We start from the raw sequence: 15878 nt of genomic DNA, 5'->3' as shown, positions 1-15878 counted from the left end.
AGGTATTGACATCTCTAACTATTTTAGTTGAATTGCCTATTTTTATCTTTAATTCTGAGTTTTGTCTTCATGTCTCTTAGGACTATGTTCTTAGGTGCATACATGTTTGTGATTGCTATATCCTCTTGATGGATTGACACTTTCATCATTATAAAATGTCATCTCTGTTTCTAGTAAATTTTTGTCTTAAAATTCATTTTGTCTGGTATCAATATAGCCACTCTAACTCCGTTTATATTTTCATGGTACATCTGTTTCCATTTATCAATATTTTCTACCTGTTTGTGTCTTTGCATCTACATTATGTCTCTTATAGATTGCATATAGTTGGATCATACTTTTTATTCATTCTGCCAATCCTTATATTTTAACTGGAGTTTTAATCCAATTGATATGATATTTCATGTCATTATTATTATTATTTTCTTCAACTTTTATTTTAAGTTTGGGGTACATGTGCAGGATGTGCAGGTTTGTTACATAGGTAATCAGGTACCATGCTGGTTTCCAGCACAGATCATGTCCTTATTGATAAGGTAGGATTTGTTCATCATTTTGCTGTCTGTTTTCTATGTCTCATACCCTTTTTGTTCTTATTTTCCACCATTACTGACTTATTTTGTTTTAAATGGATATTTTCTAGTGTACCATTTTTAAACTTTTCCATTTCTTTTACTATGTATTTTTGAGTTATTCTCTTCATTGTTGCATGTAGATTACAATTATTATCTCTATTTATAACAATTTAGTCTAGATTAATACAAAGTTAATTTTACTACTACACAAAATCTTTGCTTTCCTCTAGCTCTATGTCTTCTCCACTCTTTTATGCTGTTATTGTCATACAAAATACAACCATATACATTGTTTTCTCATCAACATAGATTTATAATTATTGGTTTGTAAAGTTTTCTTTTAAATTAGAGAGGAGAAAAAAATTACAGAGATACATTCATATTTTTTTTGGATTTACCTATATAGTTACATTTACCAGTGCTCTTTGTTTCTTTATGAAGATTTGAGTTACTATCTAATGCCCTTTCTTTTCAGCATGAAGAATTCCTACAGTATTTTTTGTATGGCTGATATTATGGTAATAGGTTTTTTTCAGTTTTTGTTTATCTAAAAATATATTTATTTCTTCTTTATTTTAAGGATAGTTTTGCTGGCTATAAAACTATTGGTTGACAGTCTTTGCTATTAACCCTTTCAGATGCTATGTCATTTTTTTCTGGCCTCCACAGTTTCTGAGGAGAAGTCAGCAGTTAGTCTTATTTGAAAACCATTTTTTTTTATAAGTAATTTTCTCTTACTGCTTTCAATATGTTCTTTTTGTCTTCAACTTTTATCAGTTTGACTATAATGTGTTTAGGTGTGGATCTCTTTGAGTTTAATCTACTGGGATTTTGTCAAGCCTCTTGGATGTGTATATTAAAGCTTTTCATCCAACTTGGGAACCTTTTAGTCATTATTTCTTCAATTATTTTCTGCCTCATTCTCTTTTTCATTTGGGGGCTCTGATTATGCATATGTTAGTACACGTGATGATTTTTACAGATATCTGAGATGCTGTCCATTTTATCTTCATTCTTTTACTTCTGTTCCCTATACTCAATGATCTCTATTGGCCTATTTTTAAGTTTACCAATTTCCTTTTTCTCTCTCTCTCTGCCATCACTGAGAGAGAGAGAGAGAGAGAGAGAGAGAGAGAGAGAGAGTTTTTATTAGAGTAACATTCAAAACAGTTGATCATTCCATCCTTTTAATTTTATTATTATTATTTTTTATTATTCTTTAAGTTCTGGGATACATGTGCAGAATGTGCAGATTTGTTACATAGGTATACATGTGCCATGAGGGTTTGCTGCACCCATCAACCCATCATCTAAGGTATTTCTCGTAATGCTATCCCTCCCCTAGTGCCCCACCCCATGACAGGCCTTGGTGTGTGACGTTCCCCTTCCTGTGTCCATGTGTTCTCATTGCTCAATTCCCACTTATGAGTGAGAATATGTGGTGTTTGGTTTTCTTTTCCTGTGCTAGTTTGCTGAGAATGATGGTTTCCAGCTTCATCTATGTCCCTGCAAAGGACATGAACTCATTCTTTTTTATGGCTGCATAGTATTCCATGGTGTATATATGCCACATTTTCTTTACCCAGTCTATCATTGATGGGCATTTGGGTTGGTTCCAAGTCTTTGTTATTTTGAACAGTGCTGCAATAAACACACATGTGAATGTGCCTTTATAGTAGAATGATTTATAATCCCTTGGGTATATACTTAGTAATGGGATTGCTGGGTCAAATGGTATTTCTGGTTCTAGATCCTTGAGGAATCGCCACACTGTCTTCCACAATGGTTGAACTAATTTACACTCCCACCAACAGTGTAAAAGTGTTCCTATTTCTCCACATCCACCCCAGCATCTGTTGTTTCCTTACTTTTTAATGATTGCCATTCTAACTGGTGTGAGATGGGATCTCATTGTGGTTTTGATTTGTATTTCTCTAATGACCAGCGATGATGACCTTTTTTTCATATGTTTGTTGGCCTCACAAATGTCTTCTTTTGAGAAGTGTCTGTTCATATCCTTCACCCACTTTTTGATGGAGTTGTTTATTTTTTCTTGTAAATTTGTTCAAGTTCTTTATAGTTTCTGAATATTAGCCCTTTGTCGGATGGATAGATTGCAAAAATTTTCTCCCATTCTGTAGGTTGCCTGTTCACTGTGATGGTGGTTTCTTTTGCTGTGCAGAAGCTCTTGAGTTTAATTAGATCCCATTTGTCAATTTTGGCTTTTGTTGCCATTGCTTTTGGTGTTTTATTCATGAAGTCTTTGCCTATGTCTATGTCCTGTATGGTATTGCCTAGGTTTTCTTCTAAGGTTTTTATGGTTTTAGGTCTTACGTTTAAGTCTTTAATCCATCTTGAGTTAATTTTTGTGTAAGGTGTAAGGAAGGGGTCCAGTTTCAGTTTTCTTGCATATGGCTAGCCAGTTTTCCCAACACCATTTATTAAATAGGGAATCCTTTCCCCATTGCTTGTTTTTGTCAGGTTTGTCAAAGATCAGATTGTTGATAAAGGGGAGATCACCACTGATCCCACAGAAATACAAACTACCATCAGTGAATACTATAAACACCTCTATGCAAATAAATTAGAAAATCTATAAAATAAAATAAAATAAAATAAATTCCTCTATTTTTTTGGCCAAATAATATTCCATTATATGGATATACCACATTTTGTTTATCCATTCATTAGTTGATGGGCATTTGGATTATTTCCACCTTTTGGCTATTAAAATTTTTATCAGGTACATGTACTCTCCCAAGACTAAACTAGGAAGAAGTTGAATCCCTCAATAGACCAATAACAAGTTCTGATTTCAGGCAGTGATTAATAGCCTACCAACCAAAAAAGCCCAAGACCAGATGGATTCATAGCCAAATTCTACCAGAGGTACCAAGAGGAGCTGATGCCATTCCTTCTGAAACTATTCCAAACAATAGAAAAAGAGAGACTCCTCCCTAAGTCATTTTATTAGGCCAGCATCATCCTGATACCAAAACCTGGCAGAGACACAACAAAAAAAGAAAATTTCAGGCCAGTACCCCCGATGAACATCAATGCAAAAATCCTCAGTAAAATACTGCCAAACCGAAACCAGCAGCACATCAAAAAGCTTATCCACCATGATCAAGTCGGCTTCATCCCTGGGATGCAAGCCTGGTTCAACATACACAAATCAATAAATGTAATCCATCACATAAACAGAACCAATGACATGATTATCTCAATAGATGCAGAAAAGGCCTTTGATAAAATTCAGCACCACTTCATGCTAAAAACTTTCAATAAACTAGGTACTGATGGGACATATCTCAAAATAAGAGCTATTTATGACAAACTCACAGCCAATATCATACTGAATGGGCAAAAACTGGAAGCATTCCCTTTGAAAACCAGCACAAGACAAGGATGCCCTCTCTCACCACTCCTATTCAACATAATATTGGAAGTTCTGGCCAGGGGAATCAGGCAAGAGAAAGAAATAAAGGGTATTCAAATAGGAAGAGAGAAAGTCAAATTGTCTTTGCAGATTACATGATTGTATACTTAGAAAAACACATCATTTCAGCCCCAAATCTCCTTTAGCTGATAAGCAACTTCAGCAAAGTCTCAGGATACAAAATTAATGTGCAAAAACCACAAGCATTCATATACACCAGTAACAGAGAACCAAATTATGAGTGAACTGCCATTCACAATTGCTACAAGGAGAATAAAATACCTAGGAATACCACTTACAAGCAATGTGAAGGATCTCTCCAAAGAGAACTACAAAACACTGCTCAATGAAATGAGAGGACACAAATGGAAAAACATTCTATGTTTATGGATAGAAAAAAATCAATATTGCGAATGGCCATACTACCCAAAGTAATTTATAGATTCAATGCTATCCCTATCAAACTACCATTGGCTTTCTTCACAGAATTAGAAAAAAACTACTTTAAATTCCATGTGGAATCAAAACAGAGCCCATATAGCCAAGACAATCCTAAGCAAAAAGAACAAAGCTGGAGGCATCATGCTACCTGACTTCAAACTATACTACAAGGCTACAGTAACCAAAACAGCATGGTACTGGTACCAAAATGGATATATAGACCATGGAACAGAACAGAGGCCTCAGAAATAATGCCACACATCTACATCCATCTTCTTTTAAAAAAATAGTTTTATTGAGATATACTTCACATAATGTAAAATGTATCCATTAAAAAAGTTCAGGTTCAGTGGTCTTTAATATACTTACAAATAAGTGCAACCAGCACCACAATAAACTTCAGAACTTTTTTTTTTTTTTTTGGTAAAACAAGAACCACTCAGACTGCATTGCCTTTCTCTTACTCTCCAAGAGGAAGACAAGAACGATCACCAATGGTAAATGGCAGCTGCAGCAAAGCAACACCAAGCACCAGCTTCGTGCTCAGAAGAGAACTCTGTGCCTCCTCCTCATAGTTTCTGGTGCTCTACACATTCAGAGAAACTTCTCTAGTAATGAACTGTAGAAATGATCCCTGAAAGTATAGTCTTCAGAACATTTTTATTACTTCAGAAAGAAACTTGTATTCTTTAACTATCATCCTCCTACTTTCCATATGCTCTTCCTCCCAGGCCTAAGCAACTACTAATGTACTATCTGTCTCTATAAATTTTCCAATTGTGGACATTTCATATAAATGGAATTATATAATTTGTGACCTCTTGTGAGGCTTTCTTTACTTAGCATACTTTTTTTCAAGGTTTACCCATATCATAGCATGTATCAATACTTAATTTCCTTTTATGGCCAAATAATATTCCATTATATGGATATACCACATTTTGTTTATCCATTCATTAGTTGACAGCCATTTGGATTGTTTCCACCTTTTGGCTATTAAAATTTTTATCAGGTATATGATTTGCAAATATTTTCTACCATTCTGTGGGTTGTCTTTTCGCTTCCTTAATAGCACCCTTTGGAAAAAACAAAAACCAAAATGAAACAAAACAAACAAACAAAAACAACTGAACCAAAAAAAAAACCATTGATGAAGTCTGATATGTCTGGTTTTACTTTGGTTGCTTGTGCTTTTGATGTTATATCTAAGATCCATTGCCAAATCAAAGATTATGAAGATTTTACCCCCTTTGTTTCCTTCTAGAATTCTGTAGTTTCAGTTTTTACATTTAGAAGTTCGATCCATTTTGAGTTAACTTTTATATACAGTGTAAGGTAAGGGTCCAACTTCATTCTTTTGCCTGTGGATATCTAGTTGTCTCAGCACTATTTGTCAAAAGACCATTCTTTCTCCAATGGGTGGACTTGGATTCTTGTCAAAAATCAGTTTACCATAGAAACATGGGTTTATTTCTAGACTGTCAATTCTATTCCATTAATCTATTCATCTACCCTTCTCCCAGTACTGTACTATAGCGATTATTCTTGCTTTGTAGTAGGTTTTGAAGTCAGGAAGTGTGAGCCTTTCTACTTTGGTTTTCTTTTTAAAGAGTATTTTTGCTATTTTGAATCTCTTGAATTGCATATGAATTTTAGAACCAGCTTGTCAGTTTCTACAAAAAAAAAAAAAAAAAGAAAGAAAAAAAAAAGCTGAGATTCTGAGATTCTGACAGGGATTGTGTTGAATTCATAGATCAATTTGGGGAGTATAGCCATCTTAACAATATTAAGTCTTTCAATACAGGAACATGGGATGTTTTCCCATATATTTAGAGTTGTATTAATTTTTTTTCAACAATGTTTTGTGGTTTTCAGAGTATAAGCTTTGCAATTCTTTTGTTAAGCTTAGTCCTATTTCATTTTTATTATGCTTTTGTAAATGCAATTATTTTCTTAATTTCATTTTTAGATTGTTTATTGCAAGTGTATAGAAATACAAGTAATTTTTATGTATTGGTCTTATATCCTAAAACCTTACTGAATTTGTTTACAAGTTCTAATAGTTTTTTAAAGTGGGTTATTCATAATCTATCTATCTATCTATCTGTTGTATATACATTGTATATATACTATATATACACACACACACACAAGATCATGACATATGCAAATAGAGATGGTTTTACCTTTTTTCCCCCAATCTAAATGTCTTTCGTTTTCTTTCCTTGCTAATTGCTCTGGTTGGAAACCCCAATACGATGCTGAATAGAAATAAGGAGAGCAGACATTCTCGTCTTGGTCTTGATCTTATAGAGAAAGAATCCAGTCTTTCACCATTAAATACGATGTTAGCTGTAAGTGTTTCTAAGATGCCCTTTGTCAGTTTCGGAAAAAAATATCTTACATTCCTAGCTTTTTGCGTGTTTTCATCACAATGTTTATTGGGTTTTGTCATGTTTTTCTGCATAGAGATGGTCAGGTAGTTTTTGTTTTTTAATTCTATTGATATAGTGTGTTGTATTAACTGATTTTTGTATGTTAAACCAACTTTGTATTCTTGGGATAAATCTCACTTGGTCATGGCGTAGAATTATTTTTATATGTTGCTGGATATAGTTTGCCACTATTTTGTTGAGGATTTTACATGCATAGTAATAAGAGATACTGGTCTGTAGTTTTCTCTTCTTGTGATGTCCTTCTTTGGTTTTGGTATCAGGGTAATACTGGTCTCAGAATATTCATAATTTTTGAAGTGTTTCCTCCTCTTCTACTTCTTGGAAGAGTTTGTGAAGAATTGGTATTCATTCTTTAAAAATGTTTGGACTCTGATTCGTTCTTATGTGAGTTCAAATTCATTCTCGATCTCTCTAGTGAATTTTTTATTTTAGGTGTTGTACTTTTAAGCTCCCAAATGTATGCATTTATTTAAATTATTTGTCTCCCAAATCTAACATCTGGGTGCCTTTAGGGACATTTTCTGTTGGTTGGTCTTTTTCCTTTGAATGGGCTCTGTGTTTCCATTTTTTTTGCATATGCCATAATTGCTTGTTGAAAACTGGACATTTTAGATAACACACTGTAACAATCTGTCATTAGTTTCTCCCCTTCCAGGAATTGTTCTGGATGGGTCTTTCTTTTCTCTTTTTGCTTGCTTTTGTTTTTATTTTTGCTGCCTGTTTGTTTAGTGGCTTTCCTGGCATAACTCTGTTTCCTGTACTATGCAGCCACTAAATTCCTTGGTCCCCACCTTTTTCTCAGTTTGTTTATATCTTTAAGCCTGGCCTCCTAGGGTTCAGTCCTCTGTCAATACAATTTATTGCTCAGCAAGCGATCGATCAGATTTTCTTAACTGCCTTGAGCATCGGTTCTCCATCCTTTGCCGAAGTTACCTGTGTGGGAATGTACATACTTTCAAACTTCAAGTAGTTTAAAAACCCTCTCGTTTCCACTTCCTGCTTCTGTAGGGCCTCAAGGTCAGCAGTGAGTGACAGGGCCTCCTCCTTCCCCAGGTCTTTCTTGGCCATGTATGTAGCCCTGCGCACGTAGGAATACAGAGCTCTTCAAGTTCCCTGTGGCTTTCTAGTTCTATAGGTCTTCCTTTTCAATTTTTGGCCAGGCTCTCGTTAGCCCCAACTGAAATCACAGCCTTAGGCCACAGCAATGTTGCCAGCAGATTCTTACTGTTTTCAGTAGTGCCCTGGGCATGAAGTTTTATTTGCAGAGCTGAGTTCACAGACAAGTCACATAGCAACAACATCACAGGAATAGAGATTTTCTAGGCAGCTTCTGGTTGAGTTAAACTACTGACTGTTCTCTGAGTACAGGCCCTTTTTAAAAAAATTTTTTTTGAGGCAGGGTCTCACTCTGTTGCCCAGGCTGGAGTGCAGTGGCCCGATCATGGCTCACTGCAGCCTCGACCTCCTGGGCTCAAGTGATCCTCCCACCTCAGCCTCCTGAGTAAGTGGGATCACAGGTGCATTTCACCATGCCTAGCTAATTCTTAAAAACTTTTTTGTAGAGACAGGATCTTGCTATGTTGCCAGGGCTAGTCCCAAACTCCTAGGCTCAAGTGATCTTTCTGCCTCAGTCTCCCAAAGTACTGGGATTGCAGGGGTGATCCACTGTGCCTGACAAAATAAAAATTACTTTTAACTGACACATAGTGATTGTGTGTGTGTGTGTGTATATACATATACAGATGTTTCAATGCATGCAATGTTAATGATCAGATCATGGTAATTAGAATAGCCATCATCTCAAACATTTATTGTTTCTCTGTGTTGGGAACATTCAATATCCTCTCTTCCAGCTACAGGGTTTTAAAGCGGTCAGTCCTCTTTTGGCTGCGAGAATGTTGGCTTTTCACCACCACTGCACCTCTGAGCTGGAGCGTGAGAGAGTGTGAGAATAGCCCCAAGTTAAATATGCCACAGACCCACGGGTATTAAGGTTCAGTAATTGGTAATTGGTGTTTTTCAGCTTGTCCTTGTGTGTAGTTAATTTCCAGAATTCTAAAATGGTCAAACGTTATTGTTTTGCAAGTATTTTTGCTGCTTTTGGGGGAGAGCGGGTTTATGGAATTTCCTAGTCACGTCATGTTCAGCACAACACTTTGCAGTTTCATCACGTTCCACATATCCGTAGTTTGTTTATATTTTCGAGTACAAGTCCATTTTATGGATCTACTTCAGTCTGTTTACGCATTTCATTGGTTAAATAAAATTTGTGTTATTTCCAATTTTTGGTGATTATGAATAAAACCACCGCAAACTTATACATTTAAGTGTTTGTGTGAACATAACTTCTTTTCACTTTCCCTGGGTAAATACCTTGAAGGAGGATTGCTGGGTTGTGGGGTAAGTGTGTCTAAAGCGATAAGAAACTGCAATTGCAATCTTGTTTTCAAAGCAGTTGTAATATTTTGCATTCCAATCAGCAAAAATGAAAAAGAGTATCTCAATCGCTCCACACCCTCACTGTCACCATGGTATTCTTGTTTTTTCTTCTTAAAAGAAAGGATGCCTCGGTGGCCCCCACCTTGCTGAGCAGGAGCCAAGTTGGCTCTTGGTTGCCAGCAGCAGAACCTGCAAGGGTCAAGCTTCTTTTAATCAAATCTAGAAGTTTGCTTACCAGCGTGGTTGTCTAAACTTCCCCAGGGAAGATACTGTCTGAGCTCTGCATCGAGGCTGCTCCCATCTGGATCCAAGGAGCTCACAAGACCCTCCGAGGCCCCAGCAGGGCCACTCAGGCTGCAGGTGAGCCATTCCCAGGTGAACCACTGCCTTCTCCTGCTCTCTGCTGCAGGTGTGGGCAAATCCCCCCGTTCTGTCTCCATGGGTGTCTCCTGCGTCAGGAGGGAGAGGTCCCTTGGTCTTGGAGTACCTAGGAGGAGGGGGCCAGCTCCAGCTGCAGCTACCCTTTCCAGGGCTTCTCAGGAATAAGCCATGAGCAAAAGCAGTTATCTCAGCTTGGAGGAACTTTGAGTCATCTGGATCGATCCAGTTAGGTCACAGAACTGCACACTGAGGCACAAACTCCAGAGGGAGCAAGGTCTATGAAGAGAGCAAGCTCAACACTGGTGTGGTCTTGGACAAGTCACTTCCCCTCTGTCTGGGGCTTCAGTCTCCCTGAGGCGAGTGGGTGGGTGACCCTGTTGCCCTCCAAGTTGCCTTCTGTCTGTGACATTCCAAGTCTGGGGTCTCCTGCCCAGCATCTGACCTAGAGTTAAACTGGGTCACAATAAGTCTGGAATCATTGGAGAGTTTCTGGTTGCATGGCTGAGCCTCAAGGTTATAAAATGGAAATAATCCCTGCACCAAAGATACTGCTGTCCCTCTCTTACCCCCTACCCCTTCCCTGTCCTGCCCTGCCCTGCCCTATTTCTTCCTTCCTTCCCTCCCTCCCTTCTTCCCTCCCTCCCTTCCTCCCTCCTTCCCTTCTTCCCACCCTCTTTCCCTCCTTCCCCCTCCTCTCTTCTCCCCTCCCCTCCCCTTCCCTTCTCTTCATTCCCTCTTCCCTCCCTCCCTTCTTTTTCTCTCTGTGCCTCTCCCTCTCTGTCTCTGTTGTAAGGAGTTATCCTCCCCCTGTCCTTTCTTTCTCTGCCTCTCCCTCTCTGTCTCCATTGTCAGGAGTTTTACCTGCAACTGAGGGAGACTGATTTTAATTCTCCTCTTCTCCTGTGTCATTCACCTCAATTCTCCACTTACCTTCCCTTTCCTGCCTCCATGGCTGACTGCAGCACCTCCACCTGGGAGTCCCAATTGGTCTCTGCCAGAGGAAAGTACTGGGTCCCCATGAACCCTGGGCTTTGACACCACCGTGGAATTGAAGAACTGTAGACATGGAATTGCCCCAGGCGCTCAGGGAGGCCGCTGCAGACCTGGGATTCCTGAGAGCCTGGGCTGCAAATGCTCACCCATCTTGCCATAGGGAAAGGGTTGCTGCAGTCCCAGGGGAAGAGCAGGCAGTAGGAAGGCAGGGACTGAGAAGGGTTTCAGCCTAACAGCAACCTGACACCCACTGTGTATCACCTGAGGCCAGCGCGGGGAGGACTTGGGACTGACCACGCTGCTTCCTTTGAGTCCTTGGCAAGGGATTCTGATGGAGGGGAGGCCAGACTGGGCTGGAGTGGGGCAGAGTGAGTCATGGCAGCGCCACCCACCTCACCGGGTGAGGTCGGAGTGTGGGCTCTTGCCTGAACACTCCTGGGCTTGCTGCCCTGGACTCCTGGCTGAGGGGCAAGAAGCTGAGGTCCCGCTCCCACTCGGGGTCTCTGCCTCCCTCCCAGTGCCCACTCCCTCACTCCCTCCTGCAGCTCCCCCTCTTCCGCCCCACCTCCCTCCACCTCCCTGCCTTGCTCACCATTTCCCATGGCGTCCATCACCAGGGGCAGTGGGGATGGAGTGGAGCCTGTGCCCAGACGGCCCTCCCGCCTTGGACCTCTCCACGCCTTCCAAATGGATCGGAGCGGTGGGATTCAAAGCTTCGCTGAGACTGCCAGGGAGGTGGGCTTTCAAAGAAACAGCAAATAAATGACCGCGGAAGTTGTGGCCCCTGAATAGGTTGCCACCAGCAGGCGTGAACACGGCTAGTGTCTTTGCCAGCACCCCCCAAAAAATCTTCCCCCCCACTTTTTTTTTTTTTTTCTGAAAGCCAGTTGGAACCTGGAAATCTGCTTTGGCGAGTTCTCGCCGCTTAGCAAAGCTCCTCAGCAAAGCAAACCTCGGGCAGTGCAGCTATGTTCATAGCGCGGTGCCAGGGGCGGCGTGCCGGGCCAAGTCCTTCCGAACTTAAGTGACCCTGGGTTGTTCCAAGGCTCCCCCTCCGTAGCCTCACTGCTGGAGGGAGAGAGGAGCAGGTCTTGGGGTGGACCCCAAGGCAAGGAGAAACGGGGGTTAGTTATGAACGTGCTGTCATCAAGGTGTGGTATCTGGAACTGCATTTCAAAATGACTTGGATGTCCTCATTGGGAAAAGGAAGAATCTTAGGCCGAGTGATGGAATTCACAGGTGCCATTTGCAGACACCTCCGAGGAAGTGAAAGGCTGGTCTCCCGGGGCTTGATTCCTAGAGAGGCAGCGGCCAGCCTGGGATGCATCTCATGGGTGCACCAGGAGAATCAGGGGTATGTGAGGGCCTCAGAGACCTGACCTAGGACCTCACCTCCGCCCCCGGACAACCTCGTGAGCAATGTAGGGGAGCGTGGCTCACCCCACAGTCATCTCAGGAGCCGCTTATGAATATTGGAATGTTCTTCCTTAGATTAAGCCAAATTTGCCTCTCTGCACTTCACACAGGACAGTCACAGGCTTTTTCTGTTAAGCTGGTGGAGATTTTGCATAGCATCGGTTTAATCCTCCTCATTTCAAAGATGGAGAAACTGAGGCCCAGAAAGGGACAGTGACTTGCTCGGGGTTGAACAGGGGCAAAGCCAGGTCAATGCTCTTACATCAGCCCCACCCCTGGCCCTAGCTCTGGCCTCCAAGACCACTTGGCTGAGCTGTCCCATTCTCAGGGGGATGACCTTTCCCTGAGCTCTGGGACTCTGGCCTGGGCACAAACCTTCAGCCCCCTCCCAGTTCCAGCCCACACCCTGACCGTCCTCGCTCAGGCACTTCCAGAAAAATCTCCAAGTCCATTGGTCAGCAGCCCTCAGACACTCAGGGTTCCTGGGCTCCCAACCCTCTCGCCAGGTCTAGAACTGCCCCCTGAGCCCTTCCCCTAGGCCTCCCTCCAGGCCCACTTTGCTGCCCCATTGTCCTTCTTACCCCAGACCCAGAGCTCACATTGACCTTGGTGGGGTCTGGTTCTTCAGTGCCCTGGGGGCACTTCCTGCTGCTGTGTGCACCTGGCCACGAGGCCCTTTCAGGAGTCTTCCCTTCTCCTTCCTCTCTGCTGGGGAATCCTAGAGACATTGCCTTGGGACAAGCCTAGTGCTGAACATAATGGCAGATTCCTGCTTCGCTCTGTGGGAGAAGATGCTTGGCTAACCCGGATGTGAGGTGTGCAGCCTCCCCCGCACCCTATCAGAGCAGAGGAAGAGCTCAGATAACTTTTACATGTGAGGTCTTTCTTCCTATTCCAGGGAATGTGAGGTGGGAACTCAGCCTTGCAGATGGGCCAACTCCCTTTCCAGGGCCTGTGGGACCCATGCTGGGGAGGGGGTCACCCCTCTGGGTCCCTGCCTACTGCCTCTGACACCCTGGTGTCTCAAGTCAGTAAGATTCAGACTCTTTATTTTAATTAATTTAATATATTATTTTAATATGGAAACCCCAGTCCTCTTCCTTCTTCTTCTTCTTTTTTTTTTTTTTTTTTTGCAATTTTTACAATGGAAGTAGAATCAATATACAACAAAATAGATCTCAAATAAACAGCTTGATGAGTTTTGAAAATGCAGGCACCCATGTCCTTAGCCCACAAATCAAGACACAGAACGTGTCCGTCACCCTAGAAAGCCCACCCCATCTCCAGTCAATGCACCCCTCCCCTCTAGAGGCCGACGCTGCTCTGACTCAATCGCCATGGGTTGCCTTTGCCTGCCCTAGACCTTCACAAGAACAGAATCATTTTCTGTGTGTCTGACAGCTTTCACCAAGTAAGAGGTTTCTCCAAAGGGCTCCCTCCTTGGCTCGGCTTGTGGATGGCTGCCTTTCGCTGCATCCTCACAGCACTTGTCGGTGTGTGCACATACCCCTGCTGTCTCTTCCTCTTCCTGTAAGGTTTCCAGTCATATAGGATTAGGACTCCCCCATACAATCTCATTTAACCTTAATCACCTAACCTTAATCACCAAAGGTCCTATTTCCAAATACTGTCACATTCTAAGATACTGGGGATTGGGCTTTAACATGTGAGTTTTGGAGGGATGCAATTTAGTTCATAACAGAGTGATATGGTTTGGCTCTGTCTCCACCAAAATCTCATCTTGAATTGAAGCTCCCATAATCCCCACATGTCACGGGAGGGATGCAGAGGGAGGTAATTGAATTGTGAGGGTGGAGTTTTCCCATGCTGTTCTTGTGATAGTGAATAAGTCTCACGAGAGCTGATGGTTTTATAAAAGGGCATTCCCTGCACACACTTTCTTGCCTGCTGCCATGTAAGATGTGACTTTGCTCCTCTTCCACCTTCTGCTGTGATTGTGAGGTCTCCCCAGCCACGTGGAACTCTGAGTCCATTAAGCCTCTTTCCTTTATAAATTACCCAGTCGCAGGTGCGTCTTTATTAGCAGTGTGAGAACAGATAAATACACACAAACATTTAGAAACTGTTAATTTCTAAATGTCTTTCCTCATGGATAGTTTTTGATAATTTTCTAACTTCATCTTTCCTTCCATATTTATTAGTTTTAATTCTTCTGAAGGAAGAACTTTCCCTTCCCCACATTTATTTCTTTATTCATTTCAGCATACATGTGGATTTCTCTTATATTCAATGGGTTGAAACCCATTACTATCATTATTTATTTTTGTGCTCTAATTATCCTGAATTTGGCCAGTGGTAGCTCCTTTCATCTGGTTCCTGTTTTTTTGGCATGTGCTCATTTTTTTTTTCATAGATTTTATTTTTTAGAGCCGTTTTAGACTCATTGCAAAATTGAGTTGGAAGCTCTGAGTTCCCATATACCCCCGGCCCCCACACACATAATCTCCCTGCCCATTATCAACATTCTGCACCACATGGCCATGATTTCTGAGCACTTCCTCCAAATATTTGTGCTTGTTTTTATTCCCCAGTACCTTTAAAATTCTTTATTATGTCCAGGTTTTACAATTGTTTTCTGTAGGGTGAGTGTAGGGGTGGGAGTCTTTCAGTAGGGTATTGCCTCACCAGGCCTGAAAGCAGAAATCCTACACCTTTCTTTTAGTATCTGGATTGGAAATATTTCCTTTTAATTAGGGGGTTTAGTCTACTTGCAGTTAGTAAAATTATTGATACGGTTGGGTTCAAGTGTGCTATCTCACTGCTTGTTTTCTATTTACCTCCTTTTATTTATTCTTTCCTTTCTTCTTCCATACCTTCTTTTGAGTTAATTGGTTTTTTTTTGTATTCCATTTTATTTCCTTTTATGAGTTTTCAGCTATATTTCTTTGTATTAGTTTTACTTGTTTCTACAGGATTACAATATGCATTCTTAACACATAACAGTCCAATGGGAATGAATGTTATACCATCTCATGTATAAGCTAAGATGCAGCAGTATAATTCCATTTCTTCCCTCCCATCCTCTGAATTATTGCTGCCATAAATTTTACTTCAATAAGTTACAAGCCCTATTGTTCACCCATTGAACAATCAATGGTCTTTTAAGGAATTAGAAAAATACAATTTTCCATTGATGCACGTAGTAACGATTTCCAACGCTCTGCATTCCTCCCTGCACAGCACAACTTTCACTCATTATCATGTCCCTGCGGACTGAAGAAATTCCTTTAGCATTTCTTGTAGTGCAAGTCTGTTGGCAAAGAATCTTCTCGTGTTTCATTTCCCCAAGAATGTCATTATTTCTCTCTCATGTTTATTAGACTTTACTTTTTTTTTAGAGCAGTTTTAGTTTCACAGGAAAATTGAGCAGACGGTACAGAGATGGTACATACACCTCCTGAGCGCCCCTCACGTGCCCAGCCTCCCATATTATCAGCATCCCCCACTGGAGCGGTCCACTTGTTTCAGCTGATGAACCTACAGTGACACATCATTCCACCCGTAGTGTACATTATGGTACACTCATGATGCTGTACATTCTATGCATTTGGGCAAATTTATAATAACACTATAGTATATAATAACCACTATAGTATCATACTGAACATTCACTGCCCTAAAAATCCTCTGTGCCTCACCCACTCATCTCCCTCTCTCCTACCCCTGCTATTTATACTGTATCCATAGTTTGCCCTTACCAGGGTGTCATACAGTTAG

At 41.1% G+C, this 15878-nt stretch overlaps 1 non-coding gene across 1 annotated transcript; it reads right to left on the bottom strand.

Annotated features, from left to right (window-relative positions):
• Positions 1–4889: 4889 nt before the first annotated feature.
• Positions 4890–5105, bottom strand: LOC112424243 (small nucleolar RNA U3). Its single transcript, XR_003014963.2, has one exon. It is a non-coding gene; the product is annotated as a small nucleolar RNA U3 (small nucleolar RNA).
• Between the last annotated feature and the right edge of the window lie 10773 nt (positions 5106–15878).

Source organism: Macaca nemestrina, chromosome 7, assembly GCF_043159975.1.
Source record: "Macaca nemestrina isolate mMacNem1 chromosome 7, mMacNem.hap1, whole genome shotgun sequence".
Taxonomy (NCBI): Eukaryota; Metazoa; Chordata; class Mammalia; order Primates; family Cercopithecidae; genus Macaca; species Macaca nemestrina.
Note: the sequence above shows the minus strand (reverse complement) of the source record. Positions and strands in the feature narration are given on the sequence as shown.